This window comes from Malus domestica, chromosome 07 (assembly GCF_042453785.1).
Source record: "Malus domestica chromosome 07, GDT2T_hap1".
NCBI lineage: Eukaryota > Viridiplantae > Streptophyta > Magnoliopsida > Rosales > Rosaceae > Malus > Malus domestica.
In genome coordinates this window covers 9,234,600-9,259,664 of record NC_091667.1, presented here as the reverse complement: position 1 = coordinate 9,259,664, position 25,065 = coordinate 9,234,600, and the positions used below count along the sequence as shown (strand labels likewise).

The following is a 25,065-nucleotide window of genomic DNA, read 5'->3' as shown; positions in this document are numbered from 1 at the left end:
ATACAAATAAAAATTAAAAAAAAAAAAAGTTGTGGAAAGTGTTCATCTAATTGCAAACCTATGTAGGAAAATATTGGAATTCCTCCTCAATGTTGAGAGGTTTATCCGTGGTTGAAAATGGGAAGCATTCCATTGTAGTTTTATTGCTCATTATTTTTGGATAAAAATGGTGAAGACAGAATTTAATATAAAATTGATGAAATTCCTCTAGAATTCAACCGTCTGTGCAGACTGCAACACCTACGGTTGAAAATGGGAAGGTACACGTGTTTGTTTCCGCAGAAGAATATTTCAATAATTTGAGGGACGAAGATAATAACATCAAGACGTATGGTGCTCTTTTGAATTGCTAATTTTAATTTATTTACATTTGTGACCATTATTAACTTTTGATGATTTTTTTATAATTTATTTTTTAATTGTTGAAATTTGAATCAAAACCGCAAAATTGGGGGTTTTGATTTTTGCTAGGTATCTGAAATGGGGTTCTCTACCCTGCCTTCTGCAATTTGCTTCACCGTGGCAATAACTTTAGTGTTATCTTCCATGCGTAGAAGCCACTCGATTTATTGTCTGAATCTTGCAATGTTGTGATTATCTTCCAAGGTAAATGACTTTTGTTTGTCTCGATTGGTCTGAGTTTCAAATTTTCAGTTGGATTGTTTGTTTTGGTTTCATTTGCTTCGCATGATATGAGCTTCAAAAGATTCAAATTCAAATTTATGTAATTGGTAAGTGTGGGTGTCAACACCCAATTATTGTTAGCTTTCACCTACTTAAAAGGCTAAAGCATCTTTCTTTTTTACTATCTCATTGCTTATTTTCACCAAATTTACAGTTTCTTCTCTCTCTGTATCTCTCAGCTACATCGATAACAAGAGGAAGTACAAAGGGATGAATTTGGTTCCCACTTTTGAGGTTCCTTCCATGAGCAGGCACCCAAAAACTGGACTGGTGAGCACATAAAATTGATTTTTTTTTCTTCTTAATTTGATATAAAGTTTGGAATTTGAATTGTGGGTTGGATTTAATTGTTCATTTAATTTGATGGGTTTGGTTTAAATGGAGAGACTCTGCTTTCATAAATGGATAAAATATTGATTAAATTTTAATTAAGATACGCCGATGGCTGAAGTTACTGCTTCTGTTAATGGGGATGACGGAAATCGACCTGACTTCAGATTGAAACGATATGATTATTTTAGCAATGGTGAGAATTTAGAACTCAGAACCCGTTTTTAATCTTTTTGCTAATTGTTTTAATGCATATGAGATAGGGTTTCTGCTTTCGAGGGTCCCTTTTTGATCTTTAGAGACTGCTCGATTTGGTAGTGTCAAATAGTATATGTATTTCCATGTTCATTGTGTCAGCATGTTGTTGCAGTAGTTTAATTGGATGTGATATAAGTTGAGGTGTTCACATGAAACCAGACACAAGGAGGTGTCCTCGGTTTCTCGAGATAAAGTCATAGTTTGATTTATGCTATAAATGATGAATCTTTGTACTTTAGAATTTTGATTTAAGAGATTCGACCAAGAAGTAAGCTCTGGTTGGTGGATCTAGCAGGAACTGAGCGTGTAGCGAAGACAGAAGTACAAGGAGAATGACTCAAGGAAACTCAAAACATAAATAGATCTCTGTCTTCCCTTGGTGATGTCATATCTGCACTTGCAACTAAAGCTCACACATACCTTTCAGGTTAATGAATAATTCTTTGTTTATATTGGCCAAGTTGCCACCAATGCATTCAGCTATTACTTTCTTTTACTAAATTATGTGTTATGTGCAGGAACTCGAAGCTTTCCCACTTGCTTCAAGACTCTCTAGGTACTTCATTTGGATCACAGTAGAATCAACAATTCTTATTCTGAGTTGTTTAATATTCCAAGTTCATATTTTTTTTTTATTCTCTGGTTTCTTGGATGAAATTATACTTAAACTAATGAGTATCATTCGTTGTTTCAGGAGGAGACTCGAAGACACTCATGTTTGTTCAGATAAGCCCTAATGAAAATGATGTGAGTGAGACACTTTGCTCACTGAACTTTGCAAGTAGAGTGAGAGGGATAGAGTTGGGTCAGGCAAAGAGGCAACTGGACACTTCTGAACTTTTGAGATACAAACAGATGGTAATTTACTGTACTTGACGCTACTTATTTCTCTTTCTTAGACGAAATTATCCATATGTCAAATAAACCATGGTGGGTAATTTCACTTCATTATAAATAACACTTCCATGTGCTTATTTCACTTCATTATTTTTTGCATTCCAATTGGTCTTTGTTTCATTCTCAGACAGTTATCGGCATAGATAAAGTAAATTCCGTTCTTGGCTCTCTTTTTCTTTACTGTAGCATCTGTTTGTCCATTAATGTAAATTTGGGTTATGTTAGATTTTTCAATTTGATTCTCCAATATAATTTTTTGGTGACCGTGTTAAATTTGAGGATTAAATTTATATAAAACATGACATAGTATGCCATAACACATTTATGTAAATGTAATTGAAGAGGAATGTATGCATTAGTATGCCATTAGTATGGCATGGAATGGCATCGGATACTATTTAGCTAGATTGTTCCAGGTTCAAGCTTATCCAGTGACTGCCTATCATTTTCTTATTACTAATCTCCTTAGAGATTTGATCAAAATTAATAATTTTTCCAAGACGGCTGAGAGAATTATTATGTGTCACCTGTTGACAGCCTTTTAAATAGTAAAATGCTGCTTAAATATTCATCACCTTAAGGTTTTCATGGTTATTTGAGAATATCATATTTAGGTCACTAGAATTCTTTATATAGGACTGACTGGGCTCCTATTTTAAATGACAGGTCAATCCCCAATTTTATGCATTTAAGCGGATCACCCTCCTCTTAACCCAGGAGTTTAATTTCGCTGACAGCATTCACACTTGGGATACACTTTCAAGTGATCTGAGGGTCCCCAGTTAGTATTATATATCCTTTTGGAGTGTATAGACTGAAGAGTCTGTTTTCAAGGCATGAAATGGAAAAAATTTGGCTTTTGGTTTTCGCCTCCTGAATTATCTGAGCGATTGATTACATTAATGTGTGTAGTACATGGTATTTTTAAGCCCGAGAAGGACTAAATTACTAATTTATACAAATTTTCTTATGAGAAAACTTTCTATATGTTTTCTCACTCTTCTTAGTTTATCATTGAACTTTATACTCCTTTCATTCATTAATTTATGATTTGGGTTGTTTTTCTTTTGTGATTTCAGTATTTAGGTCTTTAGTGACTGCACAATTTCATGGTTTTTTTACTATTTCAGAAGTAATTGATAGAGTTGGATGTGATTCTACTAAAGTTAGAAATCGTTGTGTCCTTCGAGCAAACAAGTCTGCAGATACCCATTTTGTTTTGATTTGGGCACCTTCTACCAGACTGTACAGGACATAAAAAAATGATTTGATTGTGCTGTTATGTATTTTATTTGTATTTTTTATGGCGGTATCATTTTCTCAACAAAATAGAAATCACTTAAATAAATAAACCACTCAAGCAATGAATCTTCAATGAGAACTTATTATCTTCTCATGTTGGACAAACCAGCAGGTGTTTCTTCACAAAATTTACTTGCCCATCTCTTAGATGGACATAAGGAACATCAATTGTGTGTCTCTTACTTTTTTTGGTTTAGCTTTAAGTTATGATTTCTGATACCGTAATGAGTTTTTTCTCATAATGCATATGAAGACCTTTGACTCTGTTGGTTCTATGTTTGAACTTTGAAGCCAGAAAAACTCATATGTTGCTTTTGCAGTTTGATTAGTAGTTGTTAATTAGAATTGGCTAAATCTTTTACTAAGAATTTGTTTTTACTCACTCTGTTGGTTCTTCTTCATATAAGTATATAGAAATTGCATCAAAGACTAATTAGAATTAGTCAGCTTATGGGTGTGTTAACATGTTTAAGTAGTAGTACTTAAACTCAAAAGATGCTGGAGTATTTCTATCATTAATAATTTGTATCGAACTCAGCATTTCATAAGCATCGAACCTGAGAGCTTTGTGGAAAGGAATAAAACTAGTTTGTACTATTTTATGTATATTTGATTACATTGCTTATAATTAGTAATAATTACATTTTATGGACATTGTAGCTTTCATGGAGTCCCCTGCTCAAACATGTGTCAAGCCGAATGACAATGGACTATAGATATCAAACAATGTGGCTCACAGAATTAAGCAAGAGATTTAGGATGGTCAGTTTGTGGATACACCCATTTTAATTTTCAAATTAATTTAGTAATTGTTTGTGAATGAATTCAATTAGAACTCACATTTCTAATTTTTTTATTTCATTGGACTATTAAACTGTCTTTTCACTTTGCTATGTTTTAAATACATATTCAGCTGACAATGCAATAACTTTTTTACAGTATCACTAACAACTCCCTTTCATAAAACCGAGAATGTAAATAGAATTAGTATATATGTTGTAAGATGCCAACCATTTATATTTTTAGGAGTATTACTTAATTGAATTTGGCACTGCAAAACCAAATGTTGCTGTAATTGTTACTTAGTTGGATTGGGTTTGGGACAAGTTAGGGTTGCATTCGGTGAGATCGACGGCTCAGTGTGGGATTGGTGAGGGGAAGACATGCGGCTTGCAAAGAGGATGTGAGACAGAGGAAATGACAGAGGGGGAGGGGGAGAGAGAGAGAGAGAGAGGAATTCGGTGAAGGGAAGGCATGCGGCTTGCAGAGAGGAGGGAGGGAGGGAGGAGAAGATGAAAAGCAACCGCAACAAGTTCATGGACAGGGTTGCAGCAATGAAGACCCCTCGACAGCAGCTTCAAGTCAACCTGGGTAAAGTCATGGGCTTCAACCCTTATTAAAGCTTCCCTTTCATCCCCTTCTCCAGGTTAATTTTTATTTATATTATTCAATTTATCTCTATTTTTGGTGGCATTTTATGCTCAGAAGAATCACATTTCTGATGACCTCTGGGAGAGAATGATTAGTTGGATGTTTAAGCTTTTGATAGGATAGAAATTTAAACATTAATTTGTGTTTGTGTGTTTATCTCTCTATATATTATTATACATATGTGTAATCATTTGCTGCTCTACTTATTTATCATATTTTTTATTTGGGTTTCTGAAGTTCCGGGACGAGTTCGCCTCGGCCAAAATTGATGCCTTACTTCGATTCCAAACTCTCCAAAACTGCCTTCTTTATAGATCATCAAAGCAGTGCTGAAATTTTGAGAAGGTATATTTAGAAACAATTATTGAGTTTTACCAATAATTTTGCTCATTTTTTTCTTCTTGATCTTATGAAATTTAGGTTTCTGAGTAATGGGTTAGGAATTAATTCTTAATCAATAATAGGTATTGAAGTTGAGTTGCAAATAGTGTTGAAAGTATTAGATGATCTTAGTTGCGTGAGATTATTGTGTTTCTAATCCACCAAATTCATTTTAAATATAGTGGTGATTCTTGGTGTACCTGAATATCTCTAATGGAGGATGAAACTGTTTTTTGGTGTTACAATTAATTTGTGTTTCTTTTAATTTTTCCATCCTTTGACTATTACTTCAATCTAAAGTAAGGATTGAAATTGGCACTATTCAAATGAACAGTGTTTCAATCTGGATTTCACTTTAATTACAACTATGCCATTACTGTTCGGGTTGATTTTAGGTTAGCAGGCCAACCCAAAGCCAGGCCCAAATGTGTTGGTTTTAGCTGAGAAGCTTGGCCCTCAGTGAGGCCCAAATTATTTAATTACAGTTTTGCCCATCAAAGATTACAATTCGATGGTGAGGATGGTGTATTAGGAAGGGCAAATTGGTCCTCTTGCTTTTGGGCGAGATAGGGGTAACTGGGTAGGTTTCATATGCTTTCGTTGAATCAGGGTTTCAGAGAGAGAGAGAGAGAGAGAGAGAGAGGTGGGTATGGTCAGACAAGAGCAAATGGGTTGTCGGGATTGGGATTTCAGGGAGACGAGGTAGGCGTCATGAACAAACCCTACTGAGAGCGGGGTGTGCCCGGATCTTGCGTTGCATGCCTCAAATCCAAAGATAAGTTCCTTTTTAAAAATGTATTCTTTAATGGTAGCTTAAATTTTCGAATTGTTTAGCATGTTAGGTCCGGTTTTGGGGGTTTATCAGTTTATAAAGAGAGATGGATAGGGAGATAGAGATAGAGAGAGAGGAGAAATTATTGCTGTGTGCATTTTTTGGGTGTAAGGATTGAAATTGACACTATTCAAATGAACAGTGTTTCAATCCGGATTTCACTTTAATTACAACTATGCCATTACTGTTTGTGTTGATTTTAGGTTAGCAGGCCGGCCCTAAGCCAGGCCCAAATGTGTTGGTTTTAGCTGAGAAGCCCGGCCCTCAGTGAGGCCCAAATTATTTAATTACAGTTTTGCCCATCAAAGATTACAATTCGATGGTGAGGATGGTGTATTAGGAAGGGCAAATTGGTCCTCTTGCTTTTGGGCGAGATAGGGGGTAACTGGGTAGGTTTCATTTGCTTTTGTTGAATTAGGGTTTTGGAGAGAGAGAGAGAGAGAGAGAGAGAGAGAGAGAGAGAGAGAGAGAGAGAGAGAGAGAGAGAAAGGGTGGGTATGGTCCGACAAGAGCATATGGGTCGTCGGGATTGGGATTTCAAGGAGACGAGGTAGGGGTCATGAACAAACCTTACTGAGAGCGGGGTGTGCCAGATCTTGTGCTGCATGCCTCAAATCCAAAGATAAGTTCCTTTTTTAAATTGTATTCTTTAATGGTAGCTTAAATTTTCGAATTGTTTAGTATGTTAGGTTCAGTTTTGGGGATTTCTCAGTTTATAGAGAGAGAGAGAGAGAGAGAGAGAGAGAGAGAGAGAGAGAGGAGAAAGTATGGTTGTGTGCATTTTTTGGGATTGTAAGGATTGAAATTGGCACTATTGAAATGAACAGTGTTTCAATCCAGATTTCACTTTAATTACAACTATGCCATTACTGTTTGCGTTGATTTTAGGTTAGCGGGCCGGCCCTAAGCCAGGCCCAAATGTGTTGGTTTTAGCTGAGAAGCCCGGCCCTAAGTCAGGCCCAAATTATTTAATTATAGTTTTGCCCATCAAAGTTTACAATTCGATGGTGAAGATGGTGTATTAGGAAGGGCAAATTGGTCCTCTTGCTTTTGGGCGAGATAGGGAATAACTGGGTAGGTTTCATTTGCTTTCGTTGAATTAGGATTTCGGGGAGAGAGAGAGAGAGAGATAGAGAAAGAGAGAGAGCGAGAAAAGGGTGGGTATGGTCAGACGATCATATGGGTCGTCGGGATCGGGATTTCAGGAAGACGAGGTAGGGGTCATGAACAAACCCTACTGAGAGCGGGGTGTGCTGGATCTTGCGCTGCATGCCTCAAATCCAAAGATAATTTCCTTTTTTAAATTGTATTCTTTAATGGTAGCTTAAATTTTCGAATTGTTTAGTATGTCAGGTCCGGTTTTGGGGGTTTATCAGTTTATAGAGAGAGATGGATAAGGAGATAGAGATAGAGAGCGAGGAGAAAGTAGGGCTGTGTGCATTTTTTGGGATTAATTAATGGGTTAGTGTGCTCTTCTTAAAATTAATGGGTTAGTGTGCAGGGTCAGTGAGGAGAGAATGACAGAGGGATGTATGGGAGGGTATGGGTTTTCTTTTTTTTTCCTCTGATTCAACAAGTTATGCACTGTTTGAAAATAATTGTTTATTGTTTTGTTTTCCGTTTGCTTTGTTAAAACCATCATTCGAATTTTTTGGTTTCACTGTGCTCATTTATGTGCTTCTTCATAATTTTGTAGTGTTTGCTTCTCATCCCTATGTTGGTAGATTTTTTTCCCATTTCTTGGTTCCTTATGTATTCATTGGTACAAATCTGTCTAATTTTTGGTTGTGTGATGATCCTTGTAGGTGAACTGTATGAAGGTTTTTTTTTGAGACGAGTTAAGAAGATCCAGCTGAAAAAGCATACAAGATAGAGAACTTGTATGCCGCTTTATTTTTTGTGTTGGATTTTGATGTTTCTGTGCTGCTATAAAGTTGATTTTATTGTGCTCTAAATCTGTTTTGTAAATGTGTTTAAAGATTGGACATGTTATTGAATATTACCCATGTTGTTTGAATTGGATATGTAGTTGAATATTAGGTAGTTGGCTTGAATTTGTGCTTAGGTTGGTTTAAAACCCAGGTTGAGTGAGTTTATCGGTTTAATTGGGGGAATGAAAAAATAAAGTTGGCCTTTCATTGAAGATGCTCAAGCAATTCGAGTTTGTTTTATTAGAAAGATGGTTAAACATTCTGTTTTATTGGGAACATTCTCGCATAGAATTCATCTAAAGGAAGGTTTAGGTTCTTTGAGGCTTTTTATCTGGTTATGTCAATTTGGAATAAAGGAAACAACAACAACAACAACAAAGCCTTTTCCCACTAAGTGGGGTCGGCTATATGAATCCTAGAACGCCATTACGCTCGGTTTTGTGTCATGTCCTCCGTTAGATCCAAGTACTCAAGTCTTTTCTTAGGGTCTCTTCCAAAGTTTTCCTAGGTCTTCCTCTACCCATTCGGCCCTGAACCTCTGTCCCGTAGTCACATTTTCGAACCGGAGCGTCAGTAGGCATTCTTTGCACATGTCCAAACCACCGGAACCGATTTTTTCTCATATTTCCTTCAATTTCGACTACTCCTACTTTACCTCGGATATCCTCATTCCCAATCTTATCCTTTCTCGTGTGCCCACACATCCCACGAAGCATCCTCATCTCCGCTACACCCATTTTGTGTACGTGTTGATGCTTCACCGCCCAACATTCTGTGCCATACAACATCGCTGGCCTTATTGCCGTCCTATAAAATTTTCCCTTGAGCTTCAGTGGCCTACGACGGTCACACAACACGCCGGATACACTCTTACACTTCATCCATCCAGCTTGTATTCTATGGTTGAGATCTCCATCTAATTCTCCGTTCTCTTGCAAGATAGATCCTAGGTAGCGAAAACGGTCGCTTTTTGTGATCTTCGCTAGATTGCTCCGGTCATTAGTGTGGATAAGTATATAAATGGATAGAGATAGGAAAGCAAACACAAGATGTACGTGGTTCACCCAGATTGGCTACGTCCACGGAATAGAGGAGTTCTCATTAATTGTGAAGGGTTTACACAAGTACATAGATTCAAGCTCTCCTTTAGTGAGTACAAGTGAATGATTTAGTACAAATGACATTAGGAAATATTGTGGGAGAATGATCTCGTAATCACGAAACTTCTAAGTACCGGAGTGTGGTATCGTCTTGACTTACCTTATCTGTCTCATAGGTAGATGTGGCATCTTTTCTAGAAGTACTATTCCTCCATCTAGGGGTGGTATCTTTAACTGGTGGAGATGCACAAGGTAATGTATCAATTTCACTTGAAGCTTACTTGTAGTTTCAGGCTTGATCAAGCGTGATACAAACCATGTAGTAGGAGTCCCCCAAGTCGCCGAGCTAGGGGATCTGCTGAAAGAGGTGACAGACAAGGTAATCAATCAGAGCTCCGGCTGATTGTTCACATTCTCCCTATCTTGCAGGCAGCATGAAGGATAAAGAGAAGAAAAATGAGAAGAGATGATATGGGATACTTTTGCTTTTGAAGAAGTAACTTTCCACAGGCTTATTCTTGAACTGGGCTGGAGGGTTTTCTGGTTTCCTCCAGAGTATAAGGCCGACTGAAGAATTTGAGGGTCAAAACAAGTCCATCAAATCTAGAGTACGTTCGACCCTGCTGATATGGGATACTTTTGCTTTTGACAGAGTAGTGGATGTATCGGCACGTGTGCTGTTACGCTTGTCTCCACATGCTTCTTTGTATCCTTCTCACTTGCCCTATCTGTTCCTTAGGCAGATGCGGTATCTTCCCTGGAAGCATAAGATGTTGAAGATGAGTACTCGAGAGCAATGCCAGGTAAGTACTCAGGTAAGGGGTTCCAGGCAGTCAGTTCATGGCTGGAAGCTTGATTCCAAATGCTGACTGATTGCTCTCTTTCTCCTTGTCTTGCAGGTAAGAACAAGGCCAAAGGAAAAGACAGGGAAAAAGCATGATATGAGATACTCTTGCTTTTAACCCTGATGATATGAGATATTCTTGCTCTAGTATAGCTTGTTTGCAGAGGTATTATCGGGGGGAAAGAAAGTTGAATATTTCGAAAGGCTTCGTTGGGAGTGCCCTCTCAGATAAGAGGAAGAGTTGAGCATTTTTGCAGGTCTGCCTATCCGTTGGGGATGGAGGTCGACATATATAGGAGTCTCCCTAACATCAAGTAATAATGCTATTCCTTTACCCTGCTTGGTTATAGCTCGGTAGTGGGAGCTGCCAGCTTCACATGTTTTAACTCTGTCAGAGCACTTTGAAAAAGTGGTCTGTGGTATCTGGAAAGCTGATGTTGCGTGTGAAGATTACAGACAAGCTTTATCCAAGGAGATCCAGCTCTTGAAGTTGGGAAAGTGGTGCCTTTTCGGTTTTCGAACAAGCAATCCTGTCGGGGATCTGGCTCTCGAGATTCGGAGAACGATGCCTCTTCGATTTTTGAGAAAGCAATCCTGCTGGGGGTCTGGCTCTCGAGATTCGGAGAGCGGTGTCTCTTCGATTTTTGAGAAAGTAATCATGTTGGGAGTCTGGCTCTCGAGATTCGGAGGGCGGTGGTGCCTCTTCGATTTTGGAGCAAGCAATCTTGTTGGGAGTGTTTTCTCGAATGTGAGTAAAGGTTGGGCATGTTTGCTAGTCTACCTTGCCACGAAGCACAGAGGTTGACACACAAGGACTTTCCAATTATCCAGTAGTGTTACTGTTCCTTTACCCTCTCTTCGATTTTTTAGAAAGTAATCATGTTGGTAGTCTGGCTCTCGAGATTCGGAAGGCGGTGCCTCTTCGATTTTGGAGCAAGCAATCTTGTTGGAAGTGTTTTCTCGAATGTGAGTAAAGGTTGGGCATGTTTGCTAGTCTACCTTGCCACGAAGTACAGAGGTTGACACACCGGGACCTTCCAATTATCCAGCAGTGGTACTGTTCCTTTACTCTTGTGGGTAATAATATCGTAGCTAGACCTTCAAAATTTATGTGTCTAAACTTTGTTAGTGTTGTTTCTTTGCTATTCTTTTACCATTCTTGGTCAGAACGATGTAGTGGGAGCTGCAAGCTTCACGTGTCTCAACTTTGTCAGATAACTTTGGCAAAGTTATCTGTGGTACCCATGAGCTACTGTTGCGTGTGGGAAGTGGGTGATTGAACAGTACGATTCATGTGCTTTCTACTTCACCAGAAATCTTCGACAGAATGCCCATAATTTCCGCAAAGCTGAGTGTGCGTGTGGCAGGTGCTGACAAGGCTGGAAAAGTATGTGCCTCTTCGATTTCTGAGATCGACCCTCGTGGTCTCTGAGCAGCCCAGCTTTTGAGAAAGCAAGCCTCTTCGATTTCTGAGATCGGCCTTCATGGTCTTTGAGTAGCCCAGCTTTTGAGAAAGCAAACGCCTCTTCGATTTCTGAGATCGACCCTCGTGGTCTCTGAGCAGCCCAGCTTTTGAGAAAGCAAACGCCTCTTCGATTTCTGAGCAGGCGCCTCTTCGATTTTTGAAGCTTCGTCGAGTGCAGATTTTTATACGGGCTGGCATTAAGTTCCAAAGCACACTTGAATCTCCACCAGTAGAAGCTCCATTCTTGCACTTCTAAGATCTTGATTTGTCCGACCTCTTCTCTCTTCAACACCTTTGAAAATGTCTGGCCCCTCCGACCGTCGTTTTGACTTGAACCTTGTTGAAGAGGCAGCCCCGCCTTCTCCAGACAACATATGGCGCCCATCCTTCGTCAACCTTACTGGTCCTCTTACCGTTGGGGATTTCGTGATGAAGAATGATATGACCGTTGCGGTAGTGGCCAGGAACCTTCTCACTCCCAAAGATAACAGATTACTTTCCAAACGGTCTGATGAGTTGGCTGTTAAGGATTCTCTGGCTCTCAGTGTTCAGTGTGCAGGTTCTGTGTCTAATATGGCCCAACGCCTATTTGCTCGAACCTGCCAAGTTGAATCATTGGCGGCTGAAGTGATGAGTCTCAAACAGGAGATTAGAGGGCTCAAGCATGAGAATAAACAGTTGCACCGACTCGCACATGACTATGCTACAAACATGAAGATGAAGCTTGACCAGATGAAGGAATCTGATGGTCAGGTTTTACTTGATCATCAGAGATTTGTGGGTTTGTTCCAAAGGCATTTATTGCCTTCGTCTTCTGGGGCTGTACCGCGTAATGAAGCTCCAAATGATCAACCTCTGATGCCTCCTCCTTCTAGGGTTCTGTCCAGTACTGAGGCTCCAAATGATCCCCCTCCGGTGCCTTCTCTTTCTGGGGCTCTACCGACTGCTGAGACTTCTCCTAAACAACCTTTGTGAAGGCTCCCTCTTGTTTGTTTATTTTGACTCATGTATATGTACATATTTGTAACTTATCGGGGATATCAATAAATAAGTTTTCCTTCATTTCAACGTATTGTGTTAAATACACCAAAGCCTTCTTTGCTAAGTTCTTTGAATTTTCTTTTGTTGAAGTTTGTATGTTGAAGCTTTGTGAGTGGAGCATGTAGGTTGAGGTAGTGTTCCCTTAATTTCCCGAGCGAGGAAAACTTCTCGATTGGAGACTTGGAAAATCCAAGTCACTGAGTGGGATCGGCTATATGAATCTTAGAACGCCATTGTGTTCTGTCATGTGTCATGTCCTCCGTTAGATCCAAGTACTCTAAGTCTTTTCTCAGGGTCTCTTCCAAAGTTTTCCTAGGTCTTCCTCTACCCCTTCGGCCCTGAACCTCTGTCCCATAGTCGCATTTTCGAACCGGAGCGTCAGTAGGCCTTCTCTTCCAAAGTTTTCCTTCAATTTCGGCTACTCCTACTTTACCTCGGATATCCTCATTCCCAATCTTATCCTTTCTCGTGTGCCCACACATCCCACGAAGCACCCTCATCTCCGCTACACCCATTTTGTGTACGTGTTGATGCTTCACCGCCCAACATTCTGTGCCATACAGCATCGCCGGCCTTATTGCTGTCCTATAAAATTTTCCCTTGAGCTTCAGTGGCATACGGCGGTCACACAACACGCCGGATGCACTCTTCCACTTCATCCATCCAGCTTGTATTCTATGGTTGAGATCTCCATCTAATTCTCCGTTCTTTTGCAAGATAGATCCTAGGTAACGAAAACGGTCGCTCTTTGGTATTTCTTGATCTCCGATCCTCACCCCTAACTCGTTTTGGCCTCCATTTGCACTGAACTTGTACTCCATATATTATGTCTTTGATCGGCTTAGGCGAAGACCTTTAGGTTCCAACACTTCTCTCCAAAGGTTAAGCTTTGCATTTACCCCTTCCTGAGTTTCATCTATCAACACTATATCGTCTGCGAAAAGCATACACCAAGGAATATCATCTTGAATATGTCTTGTTAACTCATCCATTACCAACGCAAAAAGGTAAGGACTTAAGGATGAGCCTTGATGTAATCCTACAGTTATGGGAAAGCTTTCGGTTTGTCCTTCATGAGTTCTTACGGCAGTCTTTGCTCCTTCATACATATCCTTTATAGCTTGGATATATGCTACTCGTACTCATTTCTTCTCTAAAATCCTCCAAAGAATGTCTCTTGGGACCCTATCATACGCTTTTTCCAAATCTATAAAGACCATGTGTAAATCCTTTTTCCCATCTCTATATCTTTCCATCAATCTTCGTAAGAGATAGATTGCCTCCATGGTTGAGCGCCCTGGCATGAACCCGAATTGGTTGTCCGAAACTCGTGTCTCTTGCCTCAATCTATGCTCAATGACTCTCTCCCAGAGCTTCATTGTATGACTCATTAGCTTAATACCCCTATAGTTCATGCAATTTTGTACGTCGCCCTTATTCTTGTAGATAGGCACCAAAGTGCTCGTTCGCCACTCATTTGGCATCTTCTTCGTTTTCAAAATCCTATTGAAAAGGTCAGTGAGCCATGTTATACCTGTCTCTCCCAAAACTTTCCACACTTCGATTGGTATATCGTCTGGGCCTACTGCTTTGTTCAACATTTCCTGTCATATGGTTGCTACAACCACTATCAATGTACCAATTTCCATTCACCCTTGCCTCAATAATGGCACTGTTAGTATATAACAGGTTTCCAGTAACTTCCATTTGATTAACACAATTTGCCTTCTAGATAGCCTTGTCTATTGTACATTCCTTGGCCCAATGTCCAAATTTGTCACAGTTATAGCACTTAGGCTTCCCGTTATATCGACATTCACCAAAATGGAATTTAGAACACACTTTACACTGTGGTTTAACTGCATCTTGCTTTATGGACCCTGAAGGAGTTGATTCTGTGCAGGACCAGGAAATGTTTTATGTTGGAACCTAGGCTTAGACTCCCATTTCTTCCCTTTTGAATTCAAGTTTTTATGTGGTTTGAATGCATCAGAGTGAACATTACTATTGTTTTGCCATTTTGAGCTCACAGAGAGTGAAGCAAAAGCCCTCTCAGTGGTGTCAACACTTTGTAAATTGAACCGTTGCTCTTGACTCTTCAAGATTGCTACAACCTCCTGCAATTCCACAGTCTTTAAACATTTTGTATTCTCAATAACCAGGCATATAAGATCATATGGCTTACGAAGACTAATCAAAACCTTCTGCACAAGTCTTTCATTAGAAAGAACTTCACCAAATGTTTTCATCTGATTGATCAAGTCATTTAGCCTAGTAAGATATCCAGATAGGGTTTCATCATCACGCATTCTAGTATATTCGAACTCATGTCTCAGATTTTGCAATTTTCCAAACCTTACCTGATCACCATCGTGATACTCTCCATACAACAATTTCCATGCCATCTTTGCGTATTCGGCATTGGCGATTCAAGAGAAGATTTGATCCGTAACTGCATTTTAAATAATTCCCAAAGCCTTTGCGTCTTTCATCAACACATCAGCCATTTCTTCATCTCCTTCACCATTTGATGATCCTTCAACCTTCTTCTTCTTCTTCGAATCGTGAGTTATAACTCATTTTTCAACCAGATTCCACAACCCATGTGATTTGAAGATCGTCACCATCTTGATTCTCTAGAACTTGTAGTTTTCACCGGAGAAAATTGGAGTTCTCACTTCCGAGTCTCCAGATCTAAACATTTTGGTCCGAATGAGTTGATTATCCTTCTCAGATGGTAACGAGACTCCAACGACCTTCACCAAGCTTTGATGTTGCTAAGAGGATTCACAGTTTTAAGCCCAGGCTCAATTGATCGAACCTGGCTCTGAGGCCATGTTAAAGTTTTAGTTTTAGGGAGAGTATGAATCGAAGAAGGAATGAGAGGAGAAATAACAGAGAATTGACAATGGTGATGGATGCGTTCTTCTCTGCAAGTCACAGAGAGAATGTTCTAAGTTGATTCTTTTTCAATTGCACACACTATTATGCATAACGGTTAGTTATGCTGAGGAATCCCACCAATACATCAAAAGGATCCCAGCCACACATCTAGCTGGATTCAAGGTGGTTTATCCACATGTCACTTAGACAAAATTACAATGTGAGCCCTACACTTGGCAATATTAACCAAAGTGGATACACAACTAAATACAAGGCTTATTTCTACTAAATTCAAAATTAGCTTAAAAGCTTATACACTAACCAATTAAAGTGTTGCAATTTAAATTTACAATTTCATAAGAACAATGAGATTAAATGGGAGAATAATATTGCTACTTTTCTATGGGGTACATCCACCGAAAATTAATAGGCCCAGTAAGTATCACTTCATCTACTAAGTGGATGATATGTGATGTGAATGTGTAATTAATTTGAAACTGATTTGGCATTGAATTTTTTAAGTTGGAACCTATTAACCCCCTCTAGGTCAAACTATTACCCATCCTAGAAGTTTCAATTGGTATCAAAGATTGTCACTAGACGTAATTAGTGAGATCTGAGGGACTACTGTGATGAATTGTGCTATGGTTCAGTTTCTCATCCACCACACTTTGATGGTGACAACTATGTTGCGTGAAAGGCAAAAATGAAATCATTTATGTGGGCACAAGATGACAAGGTGTGGCATGCTATTGAAGAAGGTTGGGAACCTCCAATGATCGAAGAGACCAAAAGTGAAGTAGAGTTCTCTGTGTCTATATCTAATCTTAATGGAGAAATGATGAGCGTATAACTCTAGAACTTTTAACCAAAGAGCTCTGAATGCTTTATTCACAGCCGTTTCGCCTAAACAATTCAATTACATAAGCAAGTGTTCAACTGTGAAAGAAGTTTGGGACATTCTTGAAGTTACTCATGAGGGTAACTCAACTGTTAAAGAATCCAAGCTTCAACATCTCATCACAAAATTTGAAAATATCGCAATGTCTGATGATGAGAGTTTCTTTGACTTTTATGCTAAGCTTAGCATAATTGCCAATGGCTGCTACAATCTTCATGACAATATTCTAGAGTATAGGATTGTGAAAAAGATCTTAAGATCACTTCCTATAAGGTTTCATGCGAAGAGAACAAAGATTAAGGAATCAAAATATCTAAAGATTAAGCAATTGATTATGTCTATGCAATCGTATGAGTTAGAGCTTCCTGATTCCAAGAAGATAAAAAACATTGCTCTTAAAGCTCTCAAAGAAGAAGAAAGTGATCGCTTAATTGAAGACATGTTTGAAGATGAATTGGTTGAGTTAACCATGCAAATTAGAAGGTTTCTTAAGTCTCAGAATTCCAAGGGTTGTGAGTAACGAACCAACTCAAGTTCTAACTCAAGAAACTTTTGTTCTCTAGATTTCTCACATGACAAAGCATCTAGATCCTCTAGAACTAGTGGACATAGGAGTTCTAACAATAGATTTCAATGCCATGAGTGTCAAGGGTATGGACACATTGCTTCTGAGTATGCAAACACTATCAAGAGAAAGGAGAAGAAGAATAGGGCAATGAATGTCACTTGGAGCGAAGATTATGGGATGCATCTACATCGGAAAATGAGAAGGATACAGTTACTTTCCACCTCCAAATCGTTTATATTGACTGAGTTCTGTCTTTGCATATGTTTTCATTCATGTATGCTTGCATGTTCATTTAGTATAGATATTGCATCTTTTTCTTCTTGTTAAAAAAATATGTGAGGTAAAATGAAAATTTCATATGAGTTCTAGTTTTGTTCATTTGATAACATGGCACTAGCATGATATGTTTGACAATTGTTGACAATAGCTTCATGTTGATAATATACGAATCTTAATGAGCTAAACACGTTTAACTTCAATAAATCTGCACCCATGTGAGCTTTTGTGCCTAAATATAGTGTGCATTTTTCATACTCTTATTTTTCTCATGTGTGAAATCTTGTGTGTTTTGCATCTCTAGAACTTACCTTGAGACCTCTCAAAAGTTTGTGTCATATATAGCTCTATTTCAGAGATGATAGTAGGCATTACGACTTACCACCATTGCTATATATGCTAGTGCCTTACATATTTTTTCTCTAGTTAACCATTTTGAGCCTTTATGTAAGCCGTTTGTTCTTAACCCTACATTTTCCTTACCTAGCCTCTTATATTTAAAATGCCTTACCCTACTATGAAGCTGGTAGAGTATGTTTTTCAAAGCAGAGAGATCAAGGTTGTTCAAATGTTTAAGACACAAATTTTGTGAAGAAAACCAAATTACAAAGTGAAGAGCAAAAGAAGAAAAGGGGAAAAGAGGTTATTTTGAGCCACAATTAAGCTGGCAGCATCAGAAGAAATCAAGTGTGTTGTTGTAAATGAAGACAAGAATCATTAGAAATCAATTATGCAGTAGTATTTCGTTCATGTTTCAAATCCAACTGCTCAATTTACTGCTAAATTGCATGGTTCATTGTTACATTTCTCTCTCTCGGTTACATTCTCCACCACCCTATTTGTTTCTTGGACTTTGTCTTTCCCATATCCATCATTTGTTTATCCAAGTCCCTAAAGCCCCGTTACAACCATTTGCAAAGACCGACTTGATCCAAAAAGGTAAATTTTGATGTGTGGAGATGAGATCAATTTGCAAGTCTATGATAGAGCATTCATGTAAAGATCTTTTGTGTATACACTTCACCCCCAAACACTTTAAGTGACAAGTGGAGCGTATGTCTGGTAAGGTTAAGGGTTAAAGTTAATTTGATCATGTAAGACTTAATTACATTGTGTAACATCAATTTTCGGCTATATTGTTCAAATATGTTATGTTTTAGAGAATGTGCTAGTTTGTGAAGAAGGATTCAAAACTACATGTGTTTTTGTACTCTATCATTCTTGTTGGTATAATGATTGGCTTCTCATACAAATTAATATATATATATATATATATATATATATATCATTTGCATGCTGCATTTCATTATTTTTTGAAAAGCATTTGTTTAGGGGGAGCATAACAATTTGAAGATGTGTTTCTTTCGATGTTTATATATTTATGTTTCATCAACTATTGCTTTGTTTTACTTTCCTCTTCTGAATTCGTCCTCACTTTCAAGCTTCATTCTTTTGAAGTGATTCCAATTCCTAGTAAGGAAATTTTTTTCCGTCTCATCTTGTATACATAGATAATTTATCTATTCATAGTAATCATAATTACTCTCAACGAATTTCATATTTTGGAACCATTGCATGATGTCATCTACACCATTGAAAGAATTATCAAATTCAATAGAAAGAATCACTAAAATTTTGCAAATCCTAAAACTCAAGTAAGAGGTAGGATAGAATAGAAACAAATATGTTATAGAGAATAATAGAGTTTTACCAACCTTATTGTCTTTATTCAATAAATTTGGAATTTAGAATGGCTAAATATATGAAATTCAAGAAGAACAGGGGGAATAGTTCTGCCAGGGCATAAGTGAAAGACGATTATTTTTTTTAATTAAAGTGAATGATGGGTTTTAATTTAAATGTTATTGATTTGTGATAAATGATCATTTGAAATATTATACTTAATTTTGGGATGAGATATGTTGGATGAAAAAGATAGATAATGATTGATTTTTTAATTTTTTTTAAGTATTGAGAAGGGTTGCAAAGCAATAGAAATAAGTGTACTACTAATCTTATTTTTTAAAGTCAGCTAGGGTAGGCCTTGGACTACTATAGTCCTTATGTGCCTCCGTCAGTGGTTTTACCATTGTTAGTTTTGTGAGTTTATGTTTCCTTAGAGCAACCTTGATCAAGATTGCATTTGTGACTCTCAATGCCAATTGAAGGCTCCAACAATCATCCGAGAAGACCTGATACGACTATTTCTTAAGCTTTACACATCAAGGGGAAGTATCGTAGTTAATATTATTTAGGAATGTTGTTTTGTAAATCTAGAAGTAGGATTCCAATAAGATTTGGAAATCAAATCCCTGTATGACTTGTATTACTTGTAGGGCAAGTAAAGCCCATGTAATTAATATAATGAAAGGTGTAAGGCTACAAGAGAAAATAAGCAATTACAGACAGTTGAGAGCGCTTTCTCTCTTGTAGTCCCTTTCCTACCCTCACTCTCTAAATTTTTTCTTAAGAAGTTTATTAGAAAGTTATATATATATATATATATATATATATTTTTTTTTTTTTTTAATAATGCGATAGAGTTGGTGGGTTAGACAAATAATTGTTAGGTGCAAAGGGATCGGTGAAAAAGTTTGATATTTTGATAAAAAAAACATTTCTAATTTGAAATCCAAACTGGCAATGTCCAACACTAACTTGACCCAGCCAAAGTCTACGAGCACACACTTTTTCCAACTTAACGTGTAAGGTAAGCTGGAAAATAGAAACAAAACCAACCCCTTATTTAAAGCTTGTCGGCCGGTAATGATTTATGAATGCCAGCTATATATCTACCAGTTTACCATGGCACTGTCCAATACTAGAGTGTAGAGACAATATGGTCAACCCATATATATCAAGTCCAGTCCATAATATATACATACATGTATATATATATATTAAAACTACAGTGTTTGTGAATTAAATAAATAATTGTTAAGAAAGAAAAAAGTCTGCTAAAATTATATGGATGGCAATTTCCAACCCTAACTTGACCATGGCAAAGTCTACTAGCACACTTTTTCCAACTTAGCTTGTAAGCTAAGCTAGAAAATAGAATCAAAACAGTTTAGAAGCTACTTTCCAACCTTATTTCAAGCCGGTCGGCCAGTAATATTTGATGAATGCGACAGCTATATATCAACCAATCTACCGTGGCACTTTCCAACATCAGAGACAATATAGTTGACCCAACGAGTCAAGTCCAAATATTTAAAAATTTGGAATCAGATAATTTACAACCAAAGTGTTGATGCACAAAAGCTGATCACCTTAAAGTTTGTCTTGTAGAATTATCAGAGTAATGGGCTGAATGTTTATTTCTAACAATATCGATATTGTTATCAACTTGATAATTACTATTTGCACAATTCATCAGTTGTGGAGTATTATCACAAAAAGCCTCGGTGTTAGCTCGAATGAGGTAATGATACTTAAACTCTTCTTTTGTCATTGATACGATCGACGTGAGACATTTTAACACGCTCCCTCACATGAAACCCAATTAGTGTGTCACACGTAGAAGATACACACATCAACAATCACGCAGAATTAAGGGAACTCACCTACACGCAGGGCCAAATCACCAACCATTATCGCGTGAAAAGGTCCCTCCTTTGACAAATTTGCATTAGCTTGAGTGGTTAATGCTTTCTGACAACCATCTCAGAAGTGGGGGAATTGACAACTCGACCTTTCTCTGTGATTTGAGCAAGGAAGAAAATATCGGTAATATCGGAAATATCGGTAGTCCGAAAACACAGAAATATCGATGGAAATATCGGGATAATATCGATATCGATAAAAATTACATGGAAACCACGGAAATTGTAAGAAAAACTTGGAAATTTTTATTGAAACTTTGCAGGATGTTTATTTAGTCAATTATCTATTAGTTTATCACAAAAAATTGGAAGGAAATGCATTGCATGATGGATTTAACATTATCAAGTAGTAATTAATTATAGCGAGCTGACAAACATTGTGAGTGTAGAAAATATGTAGTAATTAATTAAAGAAGTCTAAACACACCATAATTATTTATATATAATGAATTAGTACAATATTTTACACTTTATACATTGCATTTTTGGTTCTTCTCTGACAGAATTTGGTCTTCACGTGGAGAAGAAGATAAAGTAAGCAGATTTTTTGGTTCTTCTCTGACATAATATTTGGTTCTTCTGAGCAAAGTCACTTCCAAATCTTTCATACAAAACCGTGTGCCACACACACACACCTCAAAGTTTTTTTCTTTTTCTCTCGGATAACACACACACACACATAACCATACACACACACACACACACAAAGCCATGGTTTCATACAAAACCGTGTGCCACACACACACACACACACACACACACCTTCAATGTTTTTTTTTCTCTCGGATAACACACACACACACACACAATCTCTCGATCCTTCTCCCTCATTCCGCACTCACACTCCACCACAAACGCACTTCGAGACCCCCACACCATACCACACACGCACACAGAGACTGAGCTCAGTCTCTCTCTCGGTCATTCCTTCTCTCTCGAATCGTCTCGATCCTTCATTCTCTCTATTCTCTCTCTGAGTCTTCTCCCTTCCTGTAATTGTTCTCAGTCTTCTCCCTTCCCCCTTCTCCAGTTCTTCCACACACACACACAGACATCATCTCTCGAATCTCGATCCATCTCTCGATCCTCCTCGTCCGTGTCTCCCTCTGCTTCTCCCATCTCACCCGCCCTAAACCCAGCCGTCGACACCACTCCATAACCGCCTTCTAAACCACCTTGTTCCATGGAGAAGCCGTGTCGTTAGTCCCAGTCGTCAAGTCGTAACTGTCGCGTCATCGCAAATAAACGGTTGTGGAGAAACTGAGCGGAGGCAGCGGACACCGGACGATGGACCGGAATTCATCGTAGTCGTCGGTGAGGAGCACGACGTTGTCCCAGCCGTCTTGGATTCGTGAGGAAGACGACGTTCCCAGGCTCCTTCCTACTTCTCTTCTTCTCGGCTTGTAATTTAATTTTTGTACAGATTTCGAATTTTCTGCATGTAATTTCATTTTTGTACTGAATTCGATTTTAGGGATTTAGGAATTAGAGATTCAGTTCATTTGCTTTGAATTTGAATTTGGGGATTTAGGGATTCAGTTCATTTGCTTTGAATTCGAATTTGGGGATTTAGGGATTCGGTTAATTTGCTCGGATGTTCTTCTCCGATTTGAACAGTGCCAAAATATCGTGATAGTTTCGAAAATATCGCGATATTTTGACGAAAACAATTTGGATAGTTAAAAAAATATCGGACAAAAAAAAAAAACGATAATATCGGCGAAATATCACCGATATTATCGATATTTTCTTCACTGGATTTGAGCAATGCCACCCATTTAGAATTTCTCGAAATGTTTTTTTTTTTTTTGGGTCAAGAATTTCTCGAAATGTTTACCAACAAGTTTGGGGTCACGTTACCTCAATGCATAGGAAACCTATCTTCTTCTCTTCAAATATTCCATATTACACAAAATAAAATATTAGGAAGTATCCCGAATGAGATTGTAAATTTGGCTAACTTGGAGGTTTTGGGGATGCTGAGAACCAATTATCAGGTCACATTCCCCTGGGTGTAGGAAAGAAAGCTTTACAAGTTATATCTATTAAATTTGAGTAGGAACTCTTTGTGTGGCAATCTTACATCCTCTTTCGGAAATTTAAGTCAATTAAATGAGTTAAGCTTAAAAGGCAACAACTTCCAGGCAATATCCTGCCAAGTTTAATAGAGTGTCAGAATTTGAGGCTCTTATATCTTGGTGAGAACAGTTTTAGCGGTATCATATCGCAAGAAATCATTGGTATGTTGAACTTGTATATATTTAGTTTACCTCAAGATCATTTTCTCAGCTCCCTACCAGAGGATGTAGGAATTTTAATAAATCTTGAGTACATAGATATCTTTGAAAACATGTTATTCAATGAAATTTTGTCAAGTCTTGTTAGTTGTATAAAATCAGAGTACATAGACATGCATCAAAATTTCTTCCATGGGACGATTCCATCAACTTTAAGTAGCACAATAATCCTAATTCTTGTCGTGCGGCTTGTTCTTGGCAATCGACACTGAAAATCTTAAACCTAACCACCTAAGCCTATTGCAACCATGGGAGAAAAGACAATATTGTCTTTTTTTTGATCAAGTATCTCTCTCTGTTGATCGGGATAATTCAGGAAATTTGGGAAGAGTCTAAATTGCTTCTAGAGATCATGACCACATGACGCATGACAAGTCTCTCTTTCATCCATGATTCATCCTCCAAAAGAGAGTGTCGTCACTGCCAATGGAAATATTATCTCAGTAGTAGAGGCTGGTCTGATTGCACTCACCCCATCATTATCCTTACACAATACCTTGCTTCTTCCAGAATTATCAATTCATCTTTTATCAGTCAGTCAAATTACCGATCGATTGGGTTATATCGTACTAATGTTTCTATTTTTTTGCTTACTTCCGGATATCCAAACTAGAGTTGTAATTAGGCATGGTACTAAGAGAAGGGGGTTGTATTATGTCGACAATGTGGCTCCTAGCAGAGTGAATCAAGTACGCAGTGGGAATGGTGACAAGATTAAGAAGATTTAGTTAAGGCATCGGTGACTTGGGCATGCCTCGTTTGGCTATTTACGGAAGTTGGTTATGTTATTATTTACTAGTATTTCAGACTCTGATAGCAGTCTACGTGTCTTTCTTTCCCTATATGAGTTGCTCGAAGAAACATAAAGAATTAGATTTCAGGAGGTTTAGTTGGATCTTTTTCAACCACCACGGGGTGGCCTAGCGGTTGGGGATGAATTCTAGGCCCATATTCCATATGGCATGTCCTGGGTTCGATTTTTGGTGCTAGTGAATTGCACGATGGTGGTCAGGGGGAGGCTAAAATGCCTCTGTGAGTCTTCCCTGCCCCCGGAAGGATGGACTATCATGGCAAAGTCACCAGCTGGTCTCCTTTTATTAAAAAAAAAATTGGATCTTTTTCTAATGACTTAGTGGTTAGACGCGGATAGAGAACCGGAAGTGGCTCTGATCACTTGGTCAGTACCAATCCTAAGACCAAATGCTATCTCAAAAAAGTACATAGAAAGTGTTGAACGCTAACCTCGGGACCCTTAGCTTCGTCTTACCCCTTTAGACAATATGGCTTTCCTGAGTAATGCGTGAACAGCTAAGCAGTAGCTCTCTTTGCTCACTATAATCTTCCAACTCTCTCTTTGTTTTTTTTTTCTTCCTAAAGAACCTCGATATTATAAGGAGTGCACAATAAGATTTTATAGTATTAATAAAATAAGTTTTTTTTTTTTTTTTTTACTAAAGATATTATTTAAAAGTCCCTTCAAAATTGGGGCCATGTGCAATTGCACCTTTTGGTCCCCAAAGCCGCCTCTGCCGCAGTGGTTGTTTGATCTCAGCCTTGCTCATACCTAAGTTCCCATTACCTATTCTTTTGTGTATATCCTCAATCCATTCACAAGACGCAAGCACGCACCCAATCTGGAACTAGAGGAGTGAGGACGAACATAATTTGTTGGCATAAACAAATGACACAATAATACACCAAAATTAGGTATTGTCATTATACAATACCAAAGCTAACTATTGTTTTATTGGCATACTATCCATATGAACAGGAACGAGCAATTTTCGATGTATTCGAACACGATCATGTGGTGTTATTATTTCACTCAATTTATAACTCATGAATTTGTTTTTTTTGTTTTTTTGTTTTTATCAATATACATAAGAAGTAAGATATATAAACCTTGTCGTCCATCTTTATTATAACACGTAGAATAATACGCCACATAACTTGTATTTTTGGTACCCATAAAAATTTCTCAACGAGAACAACACATTCATCAAGTTAGTCGCTGTGTCATACGGTTTATAATCAAAGAG

General features: G+C 38.0%; 1 long non-coding RNA gene across 2 annotated transcripts; it reads left to right on the top strand.

Annotated features, from left to right (window-relative positions):
* Positions 1 to 211: 211 nt before the first annotated feature.
* On the top strand, positions 212 to 3,179 carry LOC139197358 (uncharacterized). Of its 2 annotated transcripts, XR_011582683.1 has the most exons (7): positions 212 to 606; positions 864 to 954; positions 1,118 to 1,210; positions 1,568 to 1,699; positions 1,791 to 1,828; positions 1,967 to 2,130; positions 2,836 to 3,179. It is a non-coding gene; the product is annotated as an uncharacterized lncRNA (long non-coding RNA). The 2 variants fall into 2 exon arrangements; XR_011582682.1 differs by lacking the exon at positions 1,118 to 1,210 and having other exon boundaries at positions 341 to 606.
* Positions 3,180 to 25,065: the final 21,886 nt, after the last annotated feature.